General features: G+C 57.5%; 1 protein-coding gene across 6 annotated transcripts in view; it reads right to left on the minus strand.

The window, feature by feature from the left end:
• The window catches only part of CDS1 (CDP-diacylglycerol synthase 1), a 429,921-nt gene extending 413,349 nt beyond the window's left edge, over positions 1-16,572 (minus strand). For all 6 annotated transcript variants that reach the window (XM_056568773.1, XM_056568774.1, XM_056568770.1 and 3 more), the window contains exon 1: positions 16,403-16,572. The gene's annotated coding sequence lies outside the window, so the exon portion shown is untranslated. The remainder of the gene's footprint in view (positions 1-16,402) is intronic.
• Positions 16,573-19,488: the final 2,916 nt, after the last annotated feature.

A 19,488-nucleotide genomic window follows, 5' to 3' on the forward strand; every position in this document is an offset into this window, starting at 1 on the left:
CAGCGGCCGAGACCCCCTCCCCTTCTTAAAAGCGGCCGAGACCTCTTAGGTCGCAGCAGCCAAGACCCCCTCCCTTTCTTAAAAGCGACCGAGACCTCTTAGGTCGCAGCGGCCGAGAACCCCTCCCCTTCATAAAAGTGGCCGAGACCTCTTGGGTCGCAGCGGCCAAGATCCCCTCCCTTTCTTAAAAGCGGCCGAGACCTCTTGGGTCGCAGCGGCTGAGAACCCCTCCCCTTCTTAAAAGCGGCCGAGACCTCTTGGGTCGCAGCGGCCGAGACCCCCTCCCCTTCTTAAAATCAGCCGAGACCTCTTGGATCGCAGCGGCCAAGACCCCCTCCCCTTCTTATAAGTAGCCGAGACCTCTTGGGTCGCAGCGGCCGAGACCCCCTCCCTCTCTGTGGGAGGACGTCTCCACCGCTGCAAACCAAGATGTCTCGGCCCCTGTTAAGAAGGGGAGAGGGTCAACCATTCTTAAAAGCGGCCGAGACCTCTTGGGTCGCAGCGGCCGAGACCCCCTCCCCTTCATAAAAGCGGCCGAGACCTCTTTGGTCGCAGCGGCCAAGACCCCCTCCCCTTCTTAAAAGCGGCCGAGACCTCTTGGGTCGCAGCGGCCGAGACCCCCTCCTCTACTTAAGAGCGGCCGAAACCTCTTAGGTCGCAGGGGCCGAGACCCCCTCCCCTTCTTAAAAGTGGCCGAGACCGCTTGGGTCGCAGCGGCCGAGAACCCCTCCCTTTCTCAATAGCGACCGAGACTTCTTGGGTCGCAGCGGCCGAGACCCCCTCCTCTATTTAAGATCGGCCGAGACCTCTTGGGTCGCAGCGGCCGAGAACCCCTCCCCTTTATAAAAGTGGCCGAGACCTCTTAGGTCGCAGCGGCCGAGACACCCTCCCCTTCTTTAAAGCGGCCGAGACCTCTTGGGTCGCAGCGGCCAAGACCCCCTTCCCTTCTTAAAAGTGGCCGAGACCTCTTGGGTCACAGCGGCCGAGAACCCCTCCCCTTCTTAAAAGCGGCCGAGACCTCTTGGGTCGCAGCGGCCGAGACCCCCTCCCCTTCTTAAAATCGGCCGAGACCTCTTGGGTCGCAGCGGCCGAGACCCCCTCCCCTTCTTATAAGTAGCCGAGACCTCTTGGTTTGCAGCGGCCGAGAACCCCTCCCCCTCATGGGGAGGGCGTCTCCACCGCTGCAAACCAAGAGGTCTCGGCCCCTGTTAAGAAGGGGAGAGGGTCAACCATTCTTAAAAGCGGCCTAGACCTCTTGGGTCGCAGCGGCCGAGAACCCCTCCCCTTCATTTAAGTGGCCGAGACCTCTTGGGTCGCAGCGGACAATACCCCCTCTCCTTCTTAAAAGCGGCCGAGACCTCTTGGGACGCAGCGGCCGAGAACCCCTCCCCCTCATGGGGAGGGCGTCTCCACCGCTGCAAACCAAGAGGTCTCGGCCCCTGTTAAGAAGGGGAGAGGGTCAACCATTCTTAAAAGCGGCCTAGACCTCTTGGGTCGCAGCGGCCGAGAACCCCTCCCCTTCATTAAAGTGGCCGAGACCTCTTGGGTCGCAGCGGCCAAGATCCCCTACCTTTCTTAAAAGCGGCCGAGACCTCTTGGGTCGCAGCGGCCGAGACCTTCTTCCCTTCTTAAATGCGGCCGAGACCTCTTGGGTCGCAGCGGCCAAGACCCCCTCCTCTTCTTAAAAGCGGCTGAGACCTCTTGGGTCGCAGCGGCCGAGACCCCCTCCTCTTCTTAAAGGTGGCCGAGACCTCTTGGGTCGGAGCGGAACAGACCCCCCCCCCCTTCATGGGGAGGACGTCTCCACCGCAGCAAACCAAGAGGTCTCGGCCCCTGTTAAGAAGGGGAGAGGGTCAACCATTCTTAAAAGCGGCCAAGACCTCTTGGGTCGTAGCGGCCGAGAACCTCTCCCCTTCATTAAAGTGGCCGAGACCTCTTGGGTCGCAGCGGCCAAGATCCCCTCCCTTTCTTAAAAGCGGCCGAGACCTCTTGGGTCGCAGCGGCCGAGAACCCCTCCCCTTCTTAAAAGCGGCCGAGACCTCTTGGGTCGCAGCGGCCGAGACCTTCTTCCCTTCTTAAATGCGGCCGAGACCTCTTGGATCGCAGCGGCCGAGACCCCCTCCCCTTCTTAAAAGCGGCCGAGACCTCTTGGGTCGCAGCGGCCGAGACCACCTCCCCTTCTTAAAAGCGGCCGAGACCTCTTAGGTCGCAGCAGCCAAGACCCCCTCCCTTTCTTAAAAGCGACCGAGACCTCTTAGGTCGCAGTGGCCGAGAACCCCTCCCCTTCATAAAAGTGGCCGAGACCTCTTGGGTCGCAGCGGCCAAGATCCCCTCCCTTTCTTAAAAGCGGCCGAGACCTCTTGGGTCGCAGCGGCTGAGAACCCCTCCCCTTCTTAAAAGCGGCCGAGACCTCTTGGGTCGCAGCGGCCGAGACCCCCTCCCCTTCTTAAAATCAGCCGAGACCTCTTGGATCGCAGCGGCCAAGACCCCCTCCCCTTCTTATAAGTAGCCGAGACCTCTTGGGTCGCAGCGGCCGAGACCCCCTCCCTCTCTGTGGGAGGACGTCTCCACCGCTGCAAACCAAGATGTCTCGGCCCCTGTTAAGAAGGGGAGAGGGTCAACCATTCTTAAAAGCGGCCGAGACCTCTTGGGTCGCAGCGGCCGAGACCCCCTCCCCTTCATAAAAGCGGCCGAGACCTCTTTGGTCGCAGCGGCTGAGACCCCCTCCCACTTCGTGGGGAGGGCGTCTCCACAACTGCAAACCAAGAGGTCTCAGCCCCTTTTAAGAAGCGGAGAGGGTCAACCCTTCTTAAAAGCAGCCGAGACCTCTTGGGTCGCAGCGGCCGAGACCCCCTCCCCTTCTTAAAAGTAGCCGAGACCTCTTGGGTCGCAGCGGCCGAGACCTTCTTCCCTTTTTAAATGCGGCCGAGACCTCATGGGTCGCAGAGGCCGAGAACCCCTCCCCTTCATAAAAGTAGCACAGACCACCTTCCCTTCTTAAAAGCGGCCAAGACCTTCTTCCCTTTTTAAAAGCGGCCGAGACCTCTTGGGTCGCAGCGGACAATACCCCCTCTCCTTCTTAAAAGCGGCCGAGACCTCTTGGGACGCAGCGGCCGAGACCCCCTCCCCTTCTTAAAAGTAGCCAAGACCTCTTGTTTTGCAGCGGCCGAGACCTTCTTCCCTTCTTAAAAGCGGCCGAGACCTCTTGGGTCGCAGCGGCAGAGCCCCCCTCCCCTTTTTAAACGCGGCCGAGACCTCTTGGGTCGCAGCGGCCGAGACCCCCTCCCCTTCTTAAAAGTAGCCGAGACCTCTTGGGTCGCAGCCGGCGAGACCTTCTTCCCTTCTTAAAAGCAGCCGAGACCTCTTGGGTCGCAGCGGCCAAGACCCCCTTCCCTTCTTAAAAGCGGCCGAAACCTCTTGGGTCGCAGGGGCCGAGACCCCCCTCCCCTTCTTAAAAGTGGCCGAGACCACTTGGGTCGCAGCGGCCGAGAACCCCTCCCTTTCTCAATAGCGGCCGAGACTTCTTGGGTCGCAGCGACCGAGACCCCCTCCTCTATTTAAGATGGGCCGAGACCTCTTGGGTCGCAGCGGCCGAGAACCCCTCCCCTTCATGCAAGTGGCCGAGACCTCTTAGGTCGCAGCGGCCGATACACCCTCCCCTTCTTTAAAGCGGCCGAGACCTCTTGGGTCGCAGCGGCCCAGACCCCCTTCCCTTCTTAAAAGTGGCCGAGACCTCTTGGGTCGCAGCGGCCGAGAACCCCTCCCCTTCTTAAAAGCAGCCGAGACCTCTTGGGTCGCAGCGGCCGAGACCCCCTCCCCAGACCCCCTTCCCTTCTTAAAAGCGGCCGAAACCTCTTGGGTCGCATGGGCCGAGACCCCCTCCCCTTCTTAAAAGTGGCCGAGACCACTTGGGTCGCAGCGGCCGAGAACCCCTCCCTTTCTCAATAGCGGCCGAGACTTCTTGGGTCGCAGCGGCCGAGACCCCCTCCTCTATTTCAGATCGGCCGAGACCTCTTGGGTCGCAGCGGCCGAGAACCCCTCCCCTTCATAAAAGTGGCCGAGACCTGTTAGGTCGCAGCGGCCGAGACACCCTCCCCTTCTTTAAAGCGGCCGAGACCTCTTGGGTCGCAGCGACCAAGACCCCCTTTCCTTCTTAAAAGTGGCCGAGACCTCTTGGGTCGCAGCGGCCGAGAACCCCTCCCCTTCTTAAAAGCGGCCGAGACCTCTTGGGTCGCAGCGGCCAAGACTCCCTCCCCTTCTTAAAAGCGGCCGAGACCTCTTGGGTCGCAGCGGCCGAGACCCCCTCCTCAACTTAAGAGCGGCCGAAACCTCTTGGGTCGCAGGGGCCGAGACCCCCTCCCCTTCTTAAAAGTGGCCGAGACCGCTTGGGTCGCAGCGGCCGAGAACCCCTCCCTTTCTCAATAGCGGCCGAGACTTCTTGGGTCGCAGCGGCCGAGACCCCCTCCTCTATTTAAGATCGGCCGAGACCTCTTGGGTCGCAGCGGCCGAGAACCCCTCCCCTTCATAAAAGTGGCCGAGACCTCTTAGGTCGCAGCGGCCGAGACACCCTCCCCTTCTTTAAAGCGGCCGAGACCTCTTGGGTCGCAGCGGCCAAGACCCCCTTCCCTTCTTAAAAGTGGCCGAGACCTCTTGGGTCGCAGCGGCCGAGAACCCCTCCCCTTCTTAAAAGCGGCCGAGACCTCTTGGGTCGCAGCGGCCGAGACCCCCTCCCCTTCTTAAAATCGGCCGAGACCTCTTGGGTCACAGCGGCCGAGACCCCCTCCCCTTCTTATAAGTAGCCGAGACCTCTTGGTTTGCAGCGGCCGAGAACCCCTCCCCCTCATGGGGAGGGCGTCTCCACCGCTGCAAACCAAGAGGTCTCGGCCCCTGTTAAGAAGGGGAGAGGGTCAACCATTCTTAAAAGCGGCCTAGACCTCTTGGGTCGCAGCGGCCGAGAACCCCTCCCCTTCATTTAAGTGGCCGAGACCTCTTGGGTCGCAGCGGCCAAGATCCCCTACCTTTCTTAAAAGCGGCCGAGACCTCTTGGGTCGCAGCGGCCGAGACCTTCTTCCCTTCTTAAATGCGGCCGAGACCTCTTGGGTCGCAGCGGCCAAGACCCCCTCCTCTTCTTAAAAGCGGCCGAGACCTCTTGGGTCGCAGCGGCCGAGACCCCCTCCTCTTCTTAAAGGTGGCCGAGACCTCTTGGGTCGGAGCGGAACAGACCCCCCCCCCCCTTCATGGGGAGGACGTCTCCACCGCTGCAAACCAAGAGGTCTCGGCCCCTGTTAAGAAGGGGAGAGGGTCAACCATTCTTAAAAGCGGCCAAGACCTCTTGGGTCGTAGCGGCCGAGAACCTCTCCCCTTCATTAAAGTGGCCGAGACCTCTTGGGTCGCAGCGGCCAAGATCCCCTCCCTTTCTTAAAAGCGGCCGAGACCTCTTGGGTCGCAGCGGCCGAGAACCCCTCCCCTTCTTAAAAGCGGCCGAGACCTCTTGGGTCGCAGCGGCCGAGACCTTCTTCCCTTCTTAAATGCGGCCGAGACCTCTTGGATCGCAGCGGCCGAGACCCCCTCCCCTTCTTAAAAGCGGCCGAGACCTCTTGGGTCGCAGCGGCCGAGACCACCTCCCCTTCTTAAAAGCGGCCGAGACCTCTTAGGTCGCAGCAGCCAAGACCCCCTCCCTTTCTTAAAAGCGACCGAGACCTCTTAGGTCGCAGCGGCCGAGAACCCCTCCCCTTCATAAAAGTGGCCGAGACCTCTTGGGTCGCAGCGGCCAAGATCCCCTCCCTTTCTTAAAAGCGGCCGAGAACTCTTGGGTCGCAGCGGCCGAGAACCCCTCCCCTTCTTAAAAGCGGCCGAGACCTCTTGGGTCGCAGCGGCCGAGACCCCCTCCCCTTCTTAAAATCAGCCGAGACCTCTTGGATCGCAGCGGCCAAGACCCCCTCCCCTTCTTATAAGTAGCCGAGACCTCTTGGGTTGCAGCGGCCGAGACCCCCTCCCTCTCTGTGGGAGGACGTCTCCACCACTGCAAACCAAGAGGTCTCGGCCCCTGTTAAGAAGGGGAGAGGGTCAACCATTCTTAAAAGCGGCCGAGACCTCTTGGGTCGCAGCGGCCGAGACCCCCTCCCCTTCATAAAAGCGGCCGAGACCTCTTTGGTCGCAGCGGCCGAGACCCCCTCCCACTTCGTGGGGAGGGCGTCTCCACAACTGCAAACCAAGAGGTCTCAGCCCCTTTTAAGAAGCGGAGAGGGTCAACCCTTCTTAAAAGCAGCCGAGACCTCTTGGGTCGCAGCGGCCGAGACCCCCTCCCCTTCTTAAAAGTAGCCGAGACCTCTTGGGTCGCAGCGGCCGAGACCTTCTTCCCTTTTTAAATGCGGCCGAGACCTCATGGGTCGCAGAGGCCGAGAACCCCTCCCCTTCATATAAGTAGCACAGACCACCTTCCCTTCTTAAAAGCGGCCAAGACCTTCTTCCCTTTTTAAAAGCGGCCGAGACCTCTTGGGTCGCAGCGGACAATACCCCCTCTCCTTCTTAAAAGCGGCCGAGACCTCTTGGGACGCAGCGGCCGAGACCCCCTCCCCTTCTTAAAAGTAGCCGAGACCTCTTGTTTTGCAGCGGCCGAGACCTTCTTCCCTTCTTAAAAGCGGCCAAGACCTCTTGGGTCGCAGCGGCCAAGACCCCCTCCCCTTCTCAAAAGCGGCCGAGATCTCTTGGGTCGCAGCGGCCGAGACCCCCTCCCCTTTTTAAAAGCGGCCGAGACCTCTTGGGTCGCAGCGGCCGAGACCCCCTCCCCTTCTTAAAAGTAGCCGAGACCTCTTGGGTCGCAGTGGCTGAGACCTTCTTCCCTTTTTAAAAGCGTCCGAGACCTCTTGGGTCGCAGCGGCCGAGACCCCCTCCCCTTCTTAAAAGCGGCCGAGACCTCTTGGGTCACAGCGGCCGAGACCTTCTTCCCTTCTTAAAAGTAGCTGAGACCTCTTGGGACACAGCGGTCGAGACCATCTCCCCTTCTTAAAAGCGGCCGAGACCTCTTGGGTTGCAGAGGCCGAGACCTTCTTCCCTTCTTAAAAGCAGCCGAGACCTCTTGGGTTGCAGCGGCCGAGAAACCCTCCCCTTCATAAAAGTGGCCGAGACCTCTTAGGTCGCAGCGGCCGAGACCAGCTCCCCTTCTTTAAAGTGGCCGAGACCTCTTGGGTCGCAGCGGCCGAGACCCCCTCCCCTTCTTAAAAGCGGCCGAGACGTCTTGGGTGGCAGCGGCAGTGACCCCCTCCCCTTCTTAAAAGTGGCCGATACCTCTTGGGTCGGAGCGGCCGAGACCCCCTCCCACTTCATGGAGAGGGCGTCTCCACCGCTGCAAACCAAGAGGTCTCGGTCCCTTTTAAGAAGGGGAGGGGGTCAACCATTCTTAAAAGCAGCCGAGATCTCTTGGGTCGCAGCGGCCGAGACCCCCTCCCCTTTTTAAAAGCGGCCGAGACCTCTTGGGTCGCAGCGGCCGAGACCCCCTCCCCTTCTTAAAAGTAGCCGAGACCTCTTGGGTCGCAGTGGCTGAGACCTTCTTCCCTTTTTAAAAGCGGCCGAGACCTCTTGGGTCGCAGCGGCCGAGACCCCCTCCCCTTCTTAAAAGCGGCCGAGACCTCTTGGGTCACAGCGGCCGAGACCTTCTTCCCTTCTTAAAAGTAGCTGAGACCTCTTGGGACGCAGCGGTCAAGACCATCTCCCCTTCTTAAAAGCGGCCGAGACCTCTTGGGTTGCAGAGGCCGAGACCTTCTTCCCTTCTTAAAAGCAGCCGAGACCTCTTGGGTCGCAGCGGCCAAGACCCCCACCCCTTCTTAAAAGCGGCCGAGACCTCTTGGGTCGCAGCGGCCGAGACCCCCTCCCCTTCTTATAAGTAGCCGAGACCTCTTGGGTCGCAGCGGCCGAGACCCCCTCCCCTTCTTAAAAGCGGCCGAAACCTCTTGGGTCGCAGGGGCCGAGACCCCCTCCCCTTCTTAAAAGTGGCCGAGACCTCTTGGGTCGGAGCGGCCCAGACCCCCTCCCCTTCATGGAGAGGGCGTCTCCACCGCTGCAAACCAAGAGGTCTCGGCCCCTGTTAAGAAGGGGAGGGGGTCAACCATTCTTAAAAGTGGCCGAGACCTCTTGGGTCGCAGCGGCCGAGACCCTCTCCCCTTCTTAAAAGCGGCCGAAACCTCTTGGGTCGCAGGGGCCGAGACCCCCTCCCCTTCTTAAAAGTGGCCGAGACCTCTTGGGTCGGAGCGGCCCAGACCCCCTCCCCTTCATGGAGAGGGTGTCTCCACCGCTGCAAACCAAGAGGTCTCGGCCCCTGTTGAGAAGGGGAGGGGGTCAACCATTCTTAAAAGCGGCCGAGACCTCTTGGGTCGCAGCGGCTGAGAACCCCTCCCCTTCTTAAAAGCGGCCGTGACCACTTGGGTCGCAGCGGCCGAGAACCCCTCCCTTTCTCAATAGCGGCCGAGACTTCTTGGGTCGCAGCGGCCGAGACCCCCTCCTCTATTTAAGATCGGCCGAGACCTCTTGGGTCGCAGCGGCCGAGAACCCCTCTCCTTCATAAAAGTGGCCGAGACCTCTTAGGTCGCAGCGGCCGAGACCCCCTCCCCTTCTTTAAAGCGGCCAAGACCTCTTGGGTCGCAGCGGCCGAGACCCCCTCCCCTTCTTAAAAGCGGCCGAGACGTCTTGGGTGGCAGCGGCAGAGACCCCCTCCCCTTCTTAAAAGTTGCCGAGACCTCTTGGGTCGGAGCGGCCGAGACCCCCTCCCTCTTCATGGGGAGGGCGTCTATACCGCTGCAAACCAAGAGGTCTCGGTCACTTTTAAGAAGGGGAGGGGGTCAACCATTCTTAAAAGCAGCCGAGACCTCTTGGGTCGCAGCGGCCGAGAACCCCTCCCCTTCATAAAAGTGTCCGAGACCTCTTGGGTCGCAGCGGCCGAGACCACCTCCCCTTTTTAAAAGCGGCCGAGACCTCTTGGGTCGCAGCGGCCGAGACCCCCTCCCCTTCTTAAAAGTGGCCGAGACCTCTTGGATCGGAGCGGCCCAGACCCCCTCCCCTTCATAGGGAGGATGTCTCCACCGCTACAAACCAAGAGGTCTCGGCCCCTGTTAAGGAGGGGAGGGGGTCAACCATTCTTAAAAGCGGCCGAGACCTCTTGGGTCGCAGCGGCCGAGAACCCCTCCCCTTCATAGAAGTGGCCAAGACCACCTTCCCTTCTTAAAAGCGGCCGAGACCTCTTGGGTCGCAGCGGCCGAGACCTTCTTCCCTTTTTAAAAGCGGCCGAGACCTCTTGGGTCGCAGTGGCCAAGACCCCCTCCCCTTCTTAAAAGCGTCCGAGACCTCTTGGGTTGCAGCGGCCAGACCCCCTCCCCTTCTTAAAAGTAGCTGAGACCTCTTGGGTCGCAGCGGCTGAGACCTTCTTCCCTTCTAAAAAGCGGCCAAGACCTCTTGGGTCCCAGCGGCCAAGACCCCCTCCCCTTCTCAAAAGTGGCCGAGACCCCCTCCCCTTCTTAAAAGCGGCCGAGACCTCTTGGGTCGCAGCAGCCGAGACTCCCTACCCTTCTTAAAATCAGCCGAGACCTCTTGGGTCGCAGCGGCCGAGACCCCCTCCCCTTCTTATAAGTAGCCGAGACCTCTTGGGTCGCAGCGGCCTAGACCCCCTCATGGGGAGGGCGTCTCCATCGCTGCAAACCAAGAGGTCTCGGCCCCTGTTAAGAAGGGGAGAGGGTCAACCATTCTTAAAAGCGGCTTAGACCTCTTCGGTCGCACCGGCCGAGAACCCCTCCCCTTCATTAAAGTGGCCGAGACCTCTTGGGTCGCAGCGGCCGAGACCCCCTCCCCTTCTTAAAATCGGCCGAGACCTCTTGGGTCGCAGCGGCCGAGAACCCCTCCCCTTCTTAAAAGCGGACGAGACCTCTTGGGTCGCAGCGGCCGAGACCCCCTCCCCTTCTTAAAATCAGCCGAGACCTCTTGGGTCGCAGCGGCCGAAACCCCCTCCCCTTCTTATAAGTAGCCGAGACCTCTTGGGTCGCAGCGGCCGAGAACTCCTCCCCCTCATGGGGAGGGCGTCTCCACCGCTGCAAACCAAGAGGTCTCGGCCCCTGTTAAGAAGGGGAGAGGGTCAACCATTCTTAAAAGCGGCCTAGACCTCTTGGGTCGCAGAGGCCGAGAACCCCTCCCCTTCATTAAAGTGGCCGAGACCTCTTGGGTCGCAGCGGCCGAGACCTTCTTCCCTTCTTAAATGCGGCCGAGACCTCTTGGGTCGCAGCGGCCAAGACCCCCTCCCCTTCTTAAAAGCGGCCGAGACCTCTTGGGTCGCAGCGGCCGAAACCACCTCCCCTTCTTAAAAGCGGCCGAAACCTCTTGGGTCGCAGCGGCCGAGACCTTCTTCCCTTCTTAAATGCGGCCGAGACCTCTTGGGTCGCAGCGGCCAAGACCCCCTCCCCTTCATAAAAGCGGCCGAGACCTCTTGGGTCGCAGCGGCCGAGAACCCCTCCCCTTCATAAAAGTGGCCGAGACCTCTTAGATCGCAGCGGCCGAGACCCCCTCCCCTTCTTAAAAACGGCCGAGACCTCTTGGGTCGCAGCAGCCGAGACCCCCTCCCCTTCTTAAAAGTGGCCGAGACCTCTTGGGTCGGAGCGGCCCAGACCCCCTCCCCTTCATGGGGAGGGCGTCTCCACCGCTGCAAACCAAGAGGTCTCGGCCCCTGTTAAGAAGAAGAGGGGGTCAACCATTCTTAAAAGCGGCCGAGACCTCTTACGTCGCAGCAGCTGAGAACCCCTCACCTTCTTAAAATCGGCCAAGACCTCTTGGGTCCCAGCGGCCGAGAACCCCTCCCCTTCTTAAAAGCGGCCGAGACCTCTTGGGTCGCAGCGGCCGAGACCTTCTTCCCTTCTTAAAAGTAGCCGAAACCTCTCGGGTCGCAGCGGTCGAGACCACCTCCCCTTCTTAAAAGCGGCCGAGACCTCTTGGGTCGCAGCGGCCGAGACCTTCTTCTCTTCTTAAAAGCGGCCAAGACCTCTTGGGTCGCAGCGGCCAAGACCCCCTACCCTTCTTAAAAGCGGCCGAGACCTCTTGGGTCGCAGCGGCCGAGACTCCCTCCTCTACTTAAGAGCGGCCGAGACCTCTTGGGTCGCAGCGGCCGAGACCCCCTCCCCTTCCTAAAAGTGGCCGAGACCTCTTGGGTCGGAGCGGCCCAGACCCCCTCCCCTTTCATGGGGAGGGTGTCTCCACCGCTGCAAACCAAGAGGTCTCGGCCCCTGTAAAGAAGGGGAGGGGGTCAACCATTCTTAAAAGCGGCCGAGACCTCTTGGGTCGCAGCGGCTGAGAACCCCTTCCCTTCTTAAAAGCGGGCGAGACCTCTTGGGTAGCAGCGGCCGAGACCCCCTCCCCTTCTTAAGAGCGGCCGAGCCCTCTTGGGTTGCAGCGTCCGAGACCCCCTCCCATTCTTAAAAGCGGCCGAGACCTCTTGGGTCGCAGCGGCCGAGACCCCCTCCCCTTCTTAAAAGTGGCAAAGACCTCTTGGGTCTGTACGGCCGAGACCCCCTCCCCTTCTTGGGGAGGGTGCCTCCACCGCTGCAAACCAAGAGGTCTGGGCCCCTGTAAAGAAGGGGAGGGGTTCAACCATTCTTAAAAGTGGCCGAGACCTCTTAGGTCGCAGCGGCCGAGACCCCCTCCCCTTCTTTAAAGCGGCCAAGACCTCTTGGGTCGCAGCGGCCGAGACCCCCTCCCCTTCTTAAAAGCGGCCGAGACGTCTTGGGTGGCAGTGGCAGAGACCCCCTCCCCTTCTTAAAAGTTGCCGAGACCTCTTGGGTCGGAGCGGCCGAGACCCCCTCCCTCTTCATGGGGAGGGCGTCTATACCGCTGCAAATCAAGAGGTCTCGGTCACTTTTAAGAAGGGGAGGGGGTCAACCATTCTTAAAAGCAGCCGAGACCTCTTGGGTCGCAGCGGCCGAGAACCCCTCCCATTCATAAAAGTGTCCGAGACCTCTTGGGTCGCAGCGGCCGAGACCACCTCCCCTTTTTAAAAGCGGCCGAGACCTCTTGGGTCGCAGCGGCCGAGACCCCCTCCCCTTCTTAAAAGTGGCCGAGACCTCTTGGATCGGAGCGGCCCAGACCCCCTCCCCTTCATAGGGAGGATGTCTCCACCGCTACAAACCAAGAGGTCTCGGCCCCTGTTAAGGAGGGGAGGGGGTCAACCATTCTTAAAAGCGGCCGAGACCTCTTGGGTCGCAGCGGCCGAGAACCCCTCCCCTTCATAGAAGTGGCCAAGACCACCTTCCCTTCTTAAAAGCGGCCGAGACCTCTTGGGTCGCAGCGGCCGAGACCTTCTTCCCTTCTTAAAAGCGTCCGAGACCTCTTGGGTTGCAGCGGCCAGACCCCCTCCCCTTCTTAAAAGTAGCTGAGACCTCTTGGGTCGCAGCGGCTGAGACCTTCTTCCCTTCTAAAAAGCGGCCAAGACCTCTTGGGTCGCAGCGGCCAAGACCCCCTCCCCTTCTCAAAAGTGGCCGAGACCCCCTCCCCTTCTTAAAAGCGGCCGAGACCTCTTGGGTCGCAGCAGCCGAGACTCCCTACCCTTCTTAAAATCAGCCGAGACCTCTTGGGTCGCAGCGGCCGAGACCCCCTCCCCTTCTTATAAGTAGCCGAGACCTCTTGGGTCGCAGCGGCCTAGACCCCCTCATGGGGAGGGCGTCTCCATCGCTGCAAACCAAGAGGTCTCGGCCCCTGTTAAGAAGGGGAGAGGGTCAACCATTCTTAAAAGCGGCTTAGACCTCTTCGGTCGCACCGGCCGAGAACCCCTCCCCTTCATTAAAGTGGCCGAGACCTCTTGGGTCGCAGCGGCCGAGACCCCCTCCCCTTCTTAAAATCGGCCGAGACCTCTTGGGTCGCAGCGGCCGAGAACCCCTCCCCTTCTTAAAAGCGGACGAGACCTCTTGGGTCGCAGCGGCCGAGACCCCCTCCCCTTCTTAAAATCAGCCGAGACCTCTTGGGTCGCAGCGGCCGAAACCCCCTCCCCTTCTTATAAGTAGCCGAGACCTCTTGGGTCGCAGCGGCCGAGAACTCCTCCCCCTCATGGGGAGGGCGTCTCCACCGCTGCAAACCAAGAGGTCTCGGCCCCTGTTAAGAAGGGGAGAGGGTCAACCATTCTTAAAAGCGGCCTAGACCTCTTGGGTCGCAGCGGCCGAGAACCCCTCCCCTTCATTAAAGTGGCCGAGACCTCTTGGGTCGCAGCGGCCAAGATCCCCTCCCTTTCTTAAAAGCGGCCGAGACCTCTTGGGTCGCAGCGGCCGAGAACCCCTCCCCTTCTTAAAAGCGGCCGAGACCTCTTGGGTCGCAGCGGCCGAGACCTTCTTCCCTTCTTAAATGCGGCCGAGACCTCTTGGGTCGCATCGGCCAAGACCCCCTCCCCTTCTTAAAAGCGGCCGAGACCTCTTGGGTCGCAGCGGCCGAAACCACCTCCCCTTATTAAAAGCGGCCGAAACCTCTTGGGTCGCAGCGGCCGAGACCTTCTTCCCTTCTTAAATGCGGCCGAGACCTCTTGGGTCGCAGCGGCCAAGACCCCCTCCCCTTCATAAAAGCGGCCGAGACCTCTTGGGTCGCAGCGGCCGAGAACCCCTCCCCTTCATAAAAGTGGCCGAGACCTCTTAGGTCGCAGCGGCCGAGACCCCCTCCCCTTCTTAAAAACGGCCGAGACCTCTTGGGTCGCAGCAGCCGAGACCCCCTCCCCTTCTTAAAAGTGGCCGAGACCTCTTGGGTCGGAGCGGCCCAGACCCCCTCCCCTTCATGGGGAGGGCGTCTCCACCGCTGCAAACCAAGAGGTCTCGGCCCCTGTTAAGAAGAAGAGGGGGTCAACCATTCTTAAAAGCGGCCGAGACCTCTTACGTCGCAGCAGCTGAGAACCCCTCACCTTCTTAAAATCGGCCGAGACCTCTTGGGTCCCAGCGGCCGAGAACCCCTCCCCTTCTTAAAAGCGGCCGAGACCTCTTGGGTCGCAGCGGCCGAGACCTTCTTCCCTTCTTAAAAGTAGCCGAAACCTCTCGGGTCGCAGCGGTCGAGACCACCTCCCCTTCTTAAAAGCGGCCGAGACCTCTTGGGTCGCAGCGGCCGAGACCTTCTTCTCTTCTTAAAAGCGGCCAAGACCTCTTGGGTCGCAGCGGCCAAGACCCCCTACCCTTCTTAAAAGCGGCCGAGACCTCTTGGGTCGCAGCGGCCGAGACTCCCTCCTCTACTTAAGAGCGGCCGAGACCTCTTGGGTCGCAGCGGCCGAGACCCCCTCCCCTTCCTAAAAGTGGCCGAGACCTCTTGGGTCGGAGCGGACCAGACCAGCTCCCCTTTCATGGGGAGGGTGTCTCCACCGCTGCAAACCAAGAGGTCTCGGCCCCTGTAAAGAAGGGGAGGGGGTCAACCATTCTTAAAAGCGGCCGAGACCTCTTGGGTCGCAGCGGCTGAGAACCCCTTCCCTTCTTAAAAGCGGGCGAGACCTCTTGGGTAGCAGCGGCCGAGACCCCCTCCCCTTCTTAAGAGCGGCCGAGCCCTCTTGGGTTGCAGCGTCCGAGACCCCCTCCCATTCTTAAAAGCGGCCGAGACCTCTTGGGTCGCAGCGGCCGAGACCCCCTCCCCTTCTTAAAAGTGGCAAAGACCTCTTGGGTCTGTACGGCCGAGACCCCCTCCCCTTCTTGGGGAGGGTGTCTCCACCGCTGCAAACCAAGAGGTCTGGGCCCCTGTAAAGAAGGGGAGGGGGTCAACCATTCTTAAAAGCGGCCGAGACCTCTTTGGTCGCAGCGGCCAAAAACCCCTCCCCTTCTTAAAAGTGGCCGAGACCTCTTGGGTAGCAGAGGCCGAAAACCCCTCCCCTTCTTAAAAGCGGCCGAGACCTCTTGGGTCGCAGCCGCCGAGACCCCCTCCCATTCTTAAAAGCCTCCGAGACATCTTGGGTCGCAGCGGCCGAGACCCCCTCCCCTTCTTAAAAGTGGCCGAGACCCCCCCTCATTCTTAAAAGTGTCCGAGACCTCTTGGGTTGCAGCGGTCGAAAACCCCTCCCCTTCTTAAAAGCAGGCGAGACCTCTTGGGTAGCAGAGGCCGAAAACCCCTCCCCTTCTTAAAAGTGTCCGAGACCTCTTGGGTCGGAGCGGCCGAGACCCCCTCCCCTTCTTAAAAGTGGCCGAGACCTCTTTGGTCGCAGCTGCCGAAACCCCTCCCCTTCTTAAAAGCAGCATGAGAGCCTCTTAGGTTGCAGAGGCCGAGACCCCCTCCACTTCTTTAAAGCGGCCGAGACCTCTTGGGTCGCAGTGGCCTGGACCTCCCCTTCCTAAAAGCGTCTCGGCCCCTGTTAAGAAGGTGAGGGGGTCAACCATTCTTAAAAGCATCCGAGACCTCTTGGGTCGCAACGGCCGAGACCGCCTCATCTTCTTAAAAGCGGCCGAGACCTCTTGGGTCACAGCGGCCGAGACCCCCTCCACTTCATGGGGAGGGCTCCTCCACTGCCGAAACCCAAGAGTTCTCGGCCCCTGTTAAGAAGGTGAGGGGGTCAACCATTCTTAAAAGTGGCCGAGACCCCATCCCTTTCTTAAAAGCGTCCGAGACCCTTTTCGGTCGCAGCGGCCGTGACCCCTCCCCCTTCTCAAATGTGGCCTCTGGACCTTATAATGCCTATAAATTGACATTTTTTTTTACACATATAGGAATTGGAGATTTATCCTTACCCCTGTAGAGATAGAGGGGGAGATTTATCAAAACCTGTGCAGAGGAAGAGTGGTGCAGTTGCCCATAGCAACCAATCAGATTGCTTTTTTCATTTTCCACAGGCCTCTAAAGAGGCCTGTGGAAAATGAAAGAAGCAATCTGATTGGTTGCTATGGGCAACTACACCACTCTTCCTCTGCACAGGTTTTGATCAATCTCCCCAAGAGTGGGTCAGCTTACCATAGCAACCAATCAAATTGTTTCATTTTAAAAAAAGAGGCCTCTGAAACTTGAAGCAATCTGGTTGCTATGGTAACTACACCACTCTTTCTCTGCACAGGTTTTGATAAATCTCCCCAAAAGTGGTTCAGCTTACCATAGCAACCAATCAAATTGTTTCATTTAAAAAAAAAAGAGGCCTCTGAAACTTGAAGCAATCTGGTTGCTATGGTAACTACACCACTCTTTTTCTACACATTTGGATAGGTCTTCATTATACAGCCTGCAAACACTGTACATATTTCTCTATGGGGCAGATTAGAACATTTTAGTCATTTAACATCCCCATCGACGCCATTACAAATGTTATCTATGTGATGTACAGATTGGTTTTATAGCAGTCACTAAATTATATGGCACCTTATCATGAACAGCACCCCCATCTGTCCTTCACTGTACAATGTGGACGTATTGTCCTGTGTGTATTGGGTGCAGCAGCACTTACTGTAGATAGTTCAGGGAATACAGGAGATCTGTGTTGTTAGTCAGGCATCTGAAAGAGAAAAATGACACGAAATCCACACAAGAATCCCTAAAAAAAGGGAAAACACAGGACATCAGAGGAGTTGTTGTTGTGTCCTCCATCGTGGCAGTTGGTCGCTGACCTCACGAGCCAGTGCAGGTGCACAAACAAGTTTTTTTCTTTTTTTTTGTATTGTAAAAACTTTATTAACAATCATTATCATAAACATGCATACAGTGTAATGCAATGCAGGCTGGAAAACATGCACAAATCATTTCAAATAGCATGCCTGTACCCTTTAATCAGGGCCGGATTGACCATCGGGCACATCAGGCAGTCCAGTGGGCTGTCAGCCTACCTCATTGCAATAGTTTTTTTTCCTTATTTTATTTATTTACTAATTTAAGTTTGCAGCTCTGGCCGCTCTGCCTCTTCTCCGGCCGCTCGGAGGGAAGGGACTATGGCAGGTGCAGTGGCTGATGGAGGCAGACATGTCTGTTGTGTCCTGTTCCAGCCCCTGTTGCACACTTTGGTGTTATCGCTGCCTTTACCTGATTACTCCAACCTCGCTACTTTGCCTAGGTCAGGAATGTGAGTGGACTGGGGAGGGGAAGAAGACAGACGATGGATGGGGGGGGGGGGGGGGGTGTGATTGTATGGATGGTGTCTGTGTATGTAAAATAGGTGTGAGTTAGGGCTGCACAATATATCGCAAAAGCAATCGAATTGCGCTTCTTGCTGCAGGCGGGGGCTGGCTAGAGCAGGTAAAAACAAATGTAAATGCTAAAAGTCAGTGTTTCCCAACCAGAGTGCCTCCAGCTGTTGCAAAACTACAACTCCCAGCATGCCCTGATACAGCCTGTGGCTCAACAGCTGCCCCAAATGAAAACTACAACTCCCAGCATGTTGCATTATATAGTAGTATATAGTATAGATCAGTATTTCCCAAACAGGGTTGCCTCCAGCTGTTGCAAAACTACAACTCCCGGCATGCCCTGATACAGCCTGTGGCTCAACAGCTGCCCCAGCCGTTGGCTGTCCGGGCATGCTGGGAGTTGTAATTTTGCAACAGCTTGAGGCGCTCTGTTTGGGAAACACTAGTATAGTATATGGTGTAACATTCAGGGAGTTGGAGGATTGGTTGGATAAATACCTGCAACGGTAGGTATTTTTGATATAAAAAATACTGGCAGGGTGGCCAAAATACTGGTGGCAATCCTAGCTATGTACCCTGTGTTAAACATACCCTTCCTTATCAGGATCCAAGAGGTCCAATGTATATGGCCAGCTTAAAAGGCTTATACTGGATTAGGAAATCATGGCTGCTTTCTTCTAAAAACAGCACCACACTTGACTTCAGGTTATGTATTGTATAGCAGCTCACCCCCACTGGGTGGCTAGGCTGCTATATGACCATGACAGCTGTGGTGATGGTTTTAGCAGAACCTTCATGTTCTTTTAATGGTTTCTCTAAAGGGTGAAAAACATCCAAAAGGCAAGTTCACACAAGTATGGTGAACTCCCCCCCCCCCTAATGGCTTTATAGTGAGGCAGGCACCTGCGCAGAATAAAAAAGCGTCAGTCAGTTCAATAAAGTTAATGGGATCTTTATGACTCTCTGCTCAGTGAACAGGAGCAGGGAATCCTCCCTTTGACAGTAGTCCCTGCTCCTGTATGCCATTTGTCTAAAGGAATCCTATAAAACTCAAACAAATCAGAATTTTGGGGGGAATATTCAGAGCTAACTCGATTTATTTATTATCGATTATTTATTATCTCTTCCGGCTCGATGCACATATTTACAGTGTAAACCGGGAAAATGTTCAGAGGTAACAACCAAACTTATCTAAGAGTTTTCTCCAATTTTGCTGAATGGTTCTATATCATAAGGTAGCAATATTCTCACCTGACATTAGGAGGACCTGACATTAGGGGTACTCCACCCCTATCTAAAGGAGAGGGAATAAGATGTCTGATCGTGGGGGTCCGCCGCTGGGGACCTCTGCGATCTCCCTGCTGCACCCGGCGTTCGTTTAGAGCGTCGGGTGCAGCCCCGGAGGCTCGTGACTCCACGGACACACCCTGCTTATGACATCACAGCCACGCCCCCTCAATGCAAGTCTGCCCCCTCCCATAAACTTGCATTGAGGGGGCGTTGCCGAAGTTTGCTCCGTGCACCGGATGTCTGGGGTACTGCAGCCGAGATCTTTGGATAGGGGATGAGATGTCTAAGGGCGGAGTACCCCTTTAATAGGTTTGGTTGGCATATCCGTCAAGACTTTTTCTTTGTGTATACAAAAGGTGCAGTGTGAATTGGGGTTCAGCTCTCCTAATGTATCTGCCATCACATATACATTATACAAGCCAAATGTATAAAAAGGACATTATAGGACAATAGACTTTATATGGCAGTTCTGGGCATCCTTATACTCGTGCTCTTTCCACCAGCCCACCCTTCACCTCAGGTTAAGAAAACCCCACATGTGGGAACGGAGGTTGGGTCATGTCACTCCTGGCATGAAGTTTGTTTTAAGCTTTGATCTTCAAAAGCTTTGCATCTATCAGAGATATACTGTCACCCTCCTGGGCCACTCGGTAACCTCTGTTGACTTATGTGTGTTTTTGTAAAGAAATAGAGTACTTAGGACTCAGTTACTAATATTAAACTGTTAGATATTGAGAGGACTTGTCCCACCCAGTCAGCCCATTTCCGAGCGACTGTGTAACCTCAGAGCTTGTTTGATCCCTGTCCACTCTCAGCAATGTCGGAGATATTGGGCAAAGTCCAACAGGTAAGACTCCATTTTGTCTCGGACAAGTCATCTCTATGGCCGACATTTATCAATGAGTTTACACCTTTTTTCTCCGTACAAAAGGCGCTATTTTGGCGCACTGTGTGTCATTTAACCCCTTCCCTAATAAAAGTTTGAATTACCCCCCTTTTCCCATAAAAAAAAATAAAACAGTGTAAATAAAAATAAAAATATGTGGTATCGCCGCGTGCGAAATGTTCGAACTATAAAAATATGTAGTTAATTTAACCGCACAGTCAATGGCGTACACGTAAA

This window comes from Hyla sarda, chromosome 1, assembly GCF_029499605.1.
Source record: "Hyla sarda isolate aHylSar1 chromosome 1, aHylSar1.hap1, whole genome shotgun sequence".
Lineage (NCBI taxonomy): Eukaryota > Metazoa > Chordata > Amphibia > Anura > Hylidae > Hyla > Hyla sarda.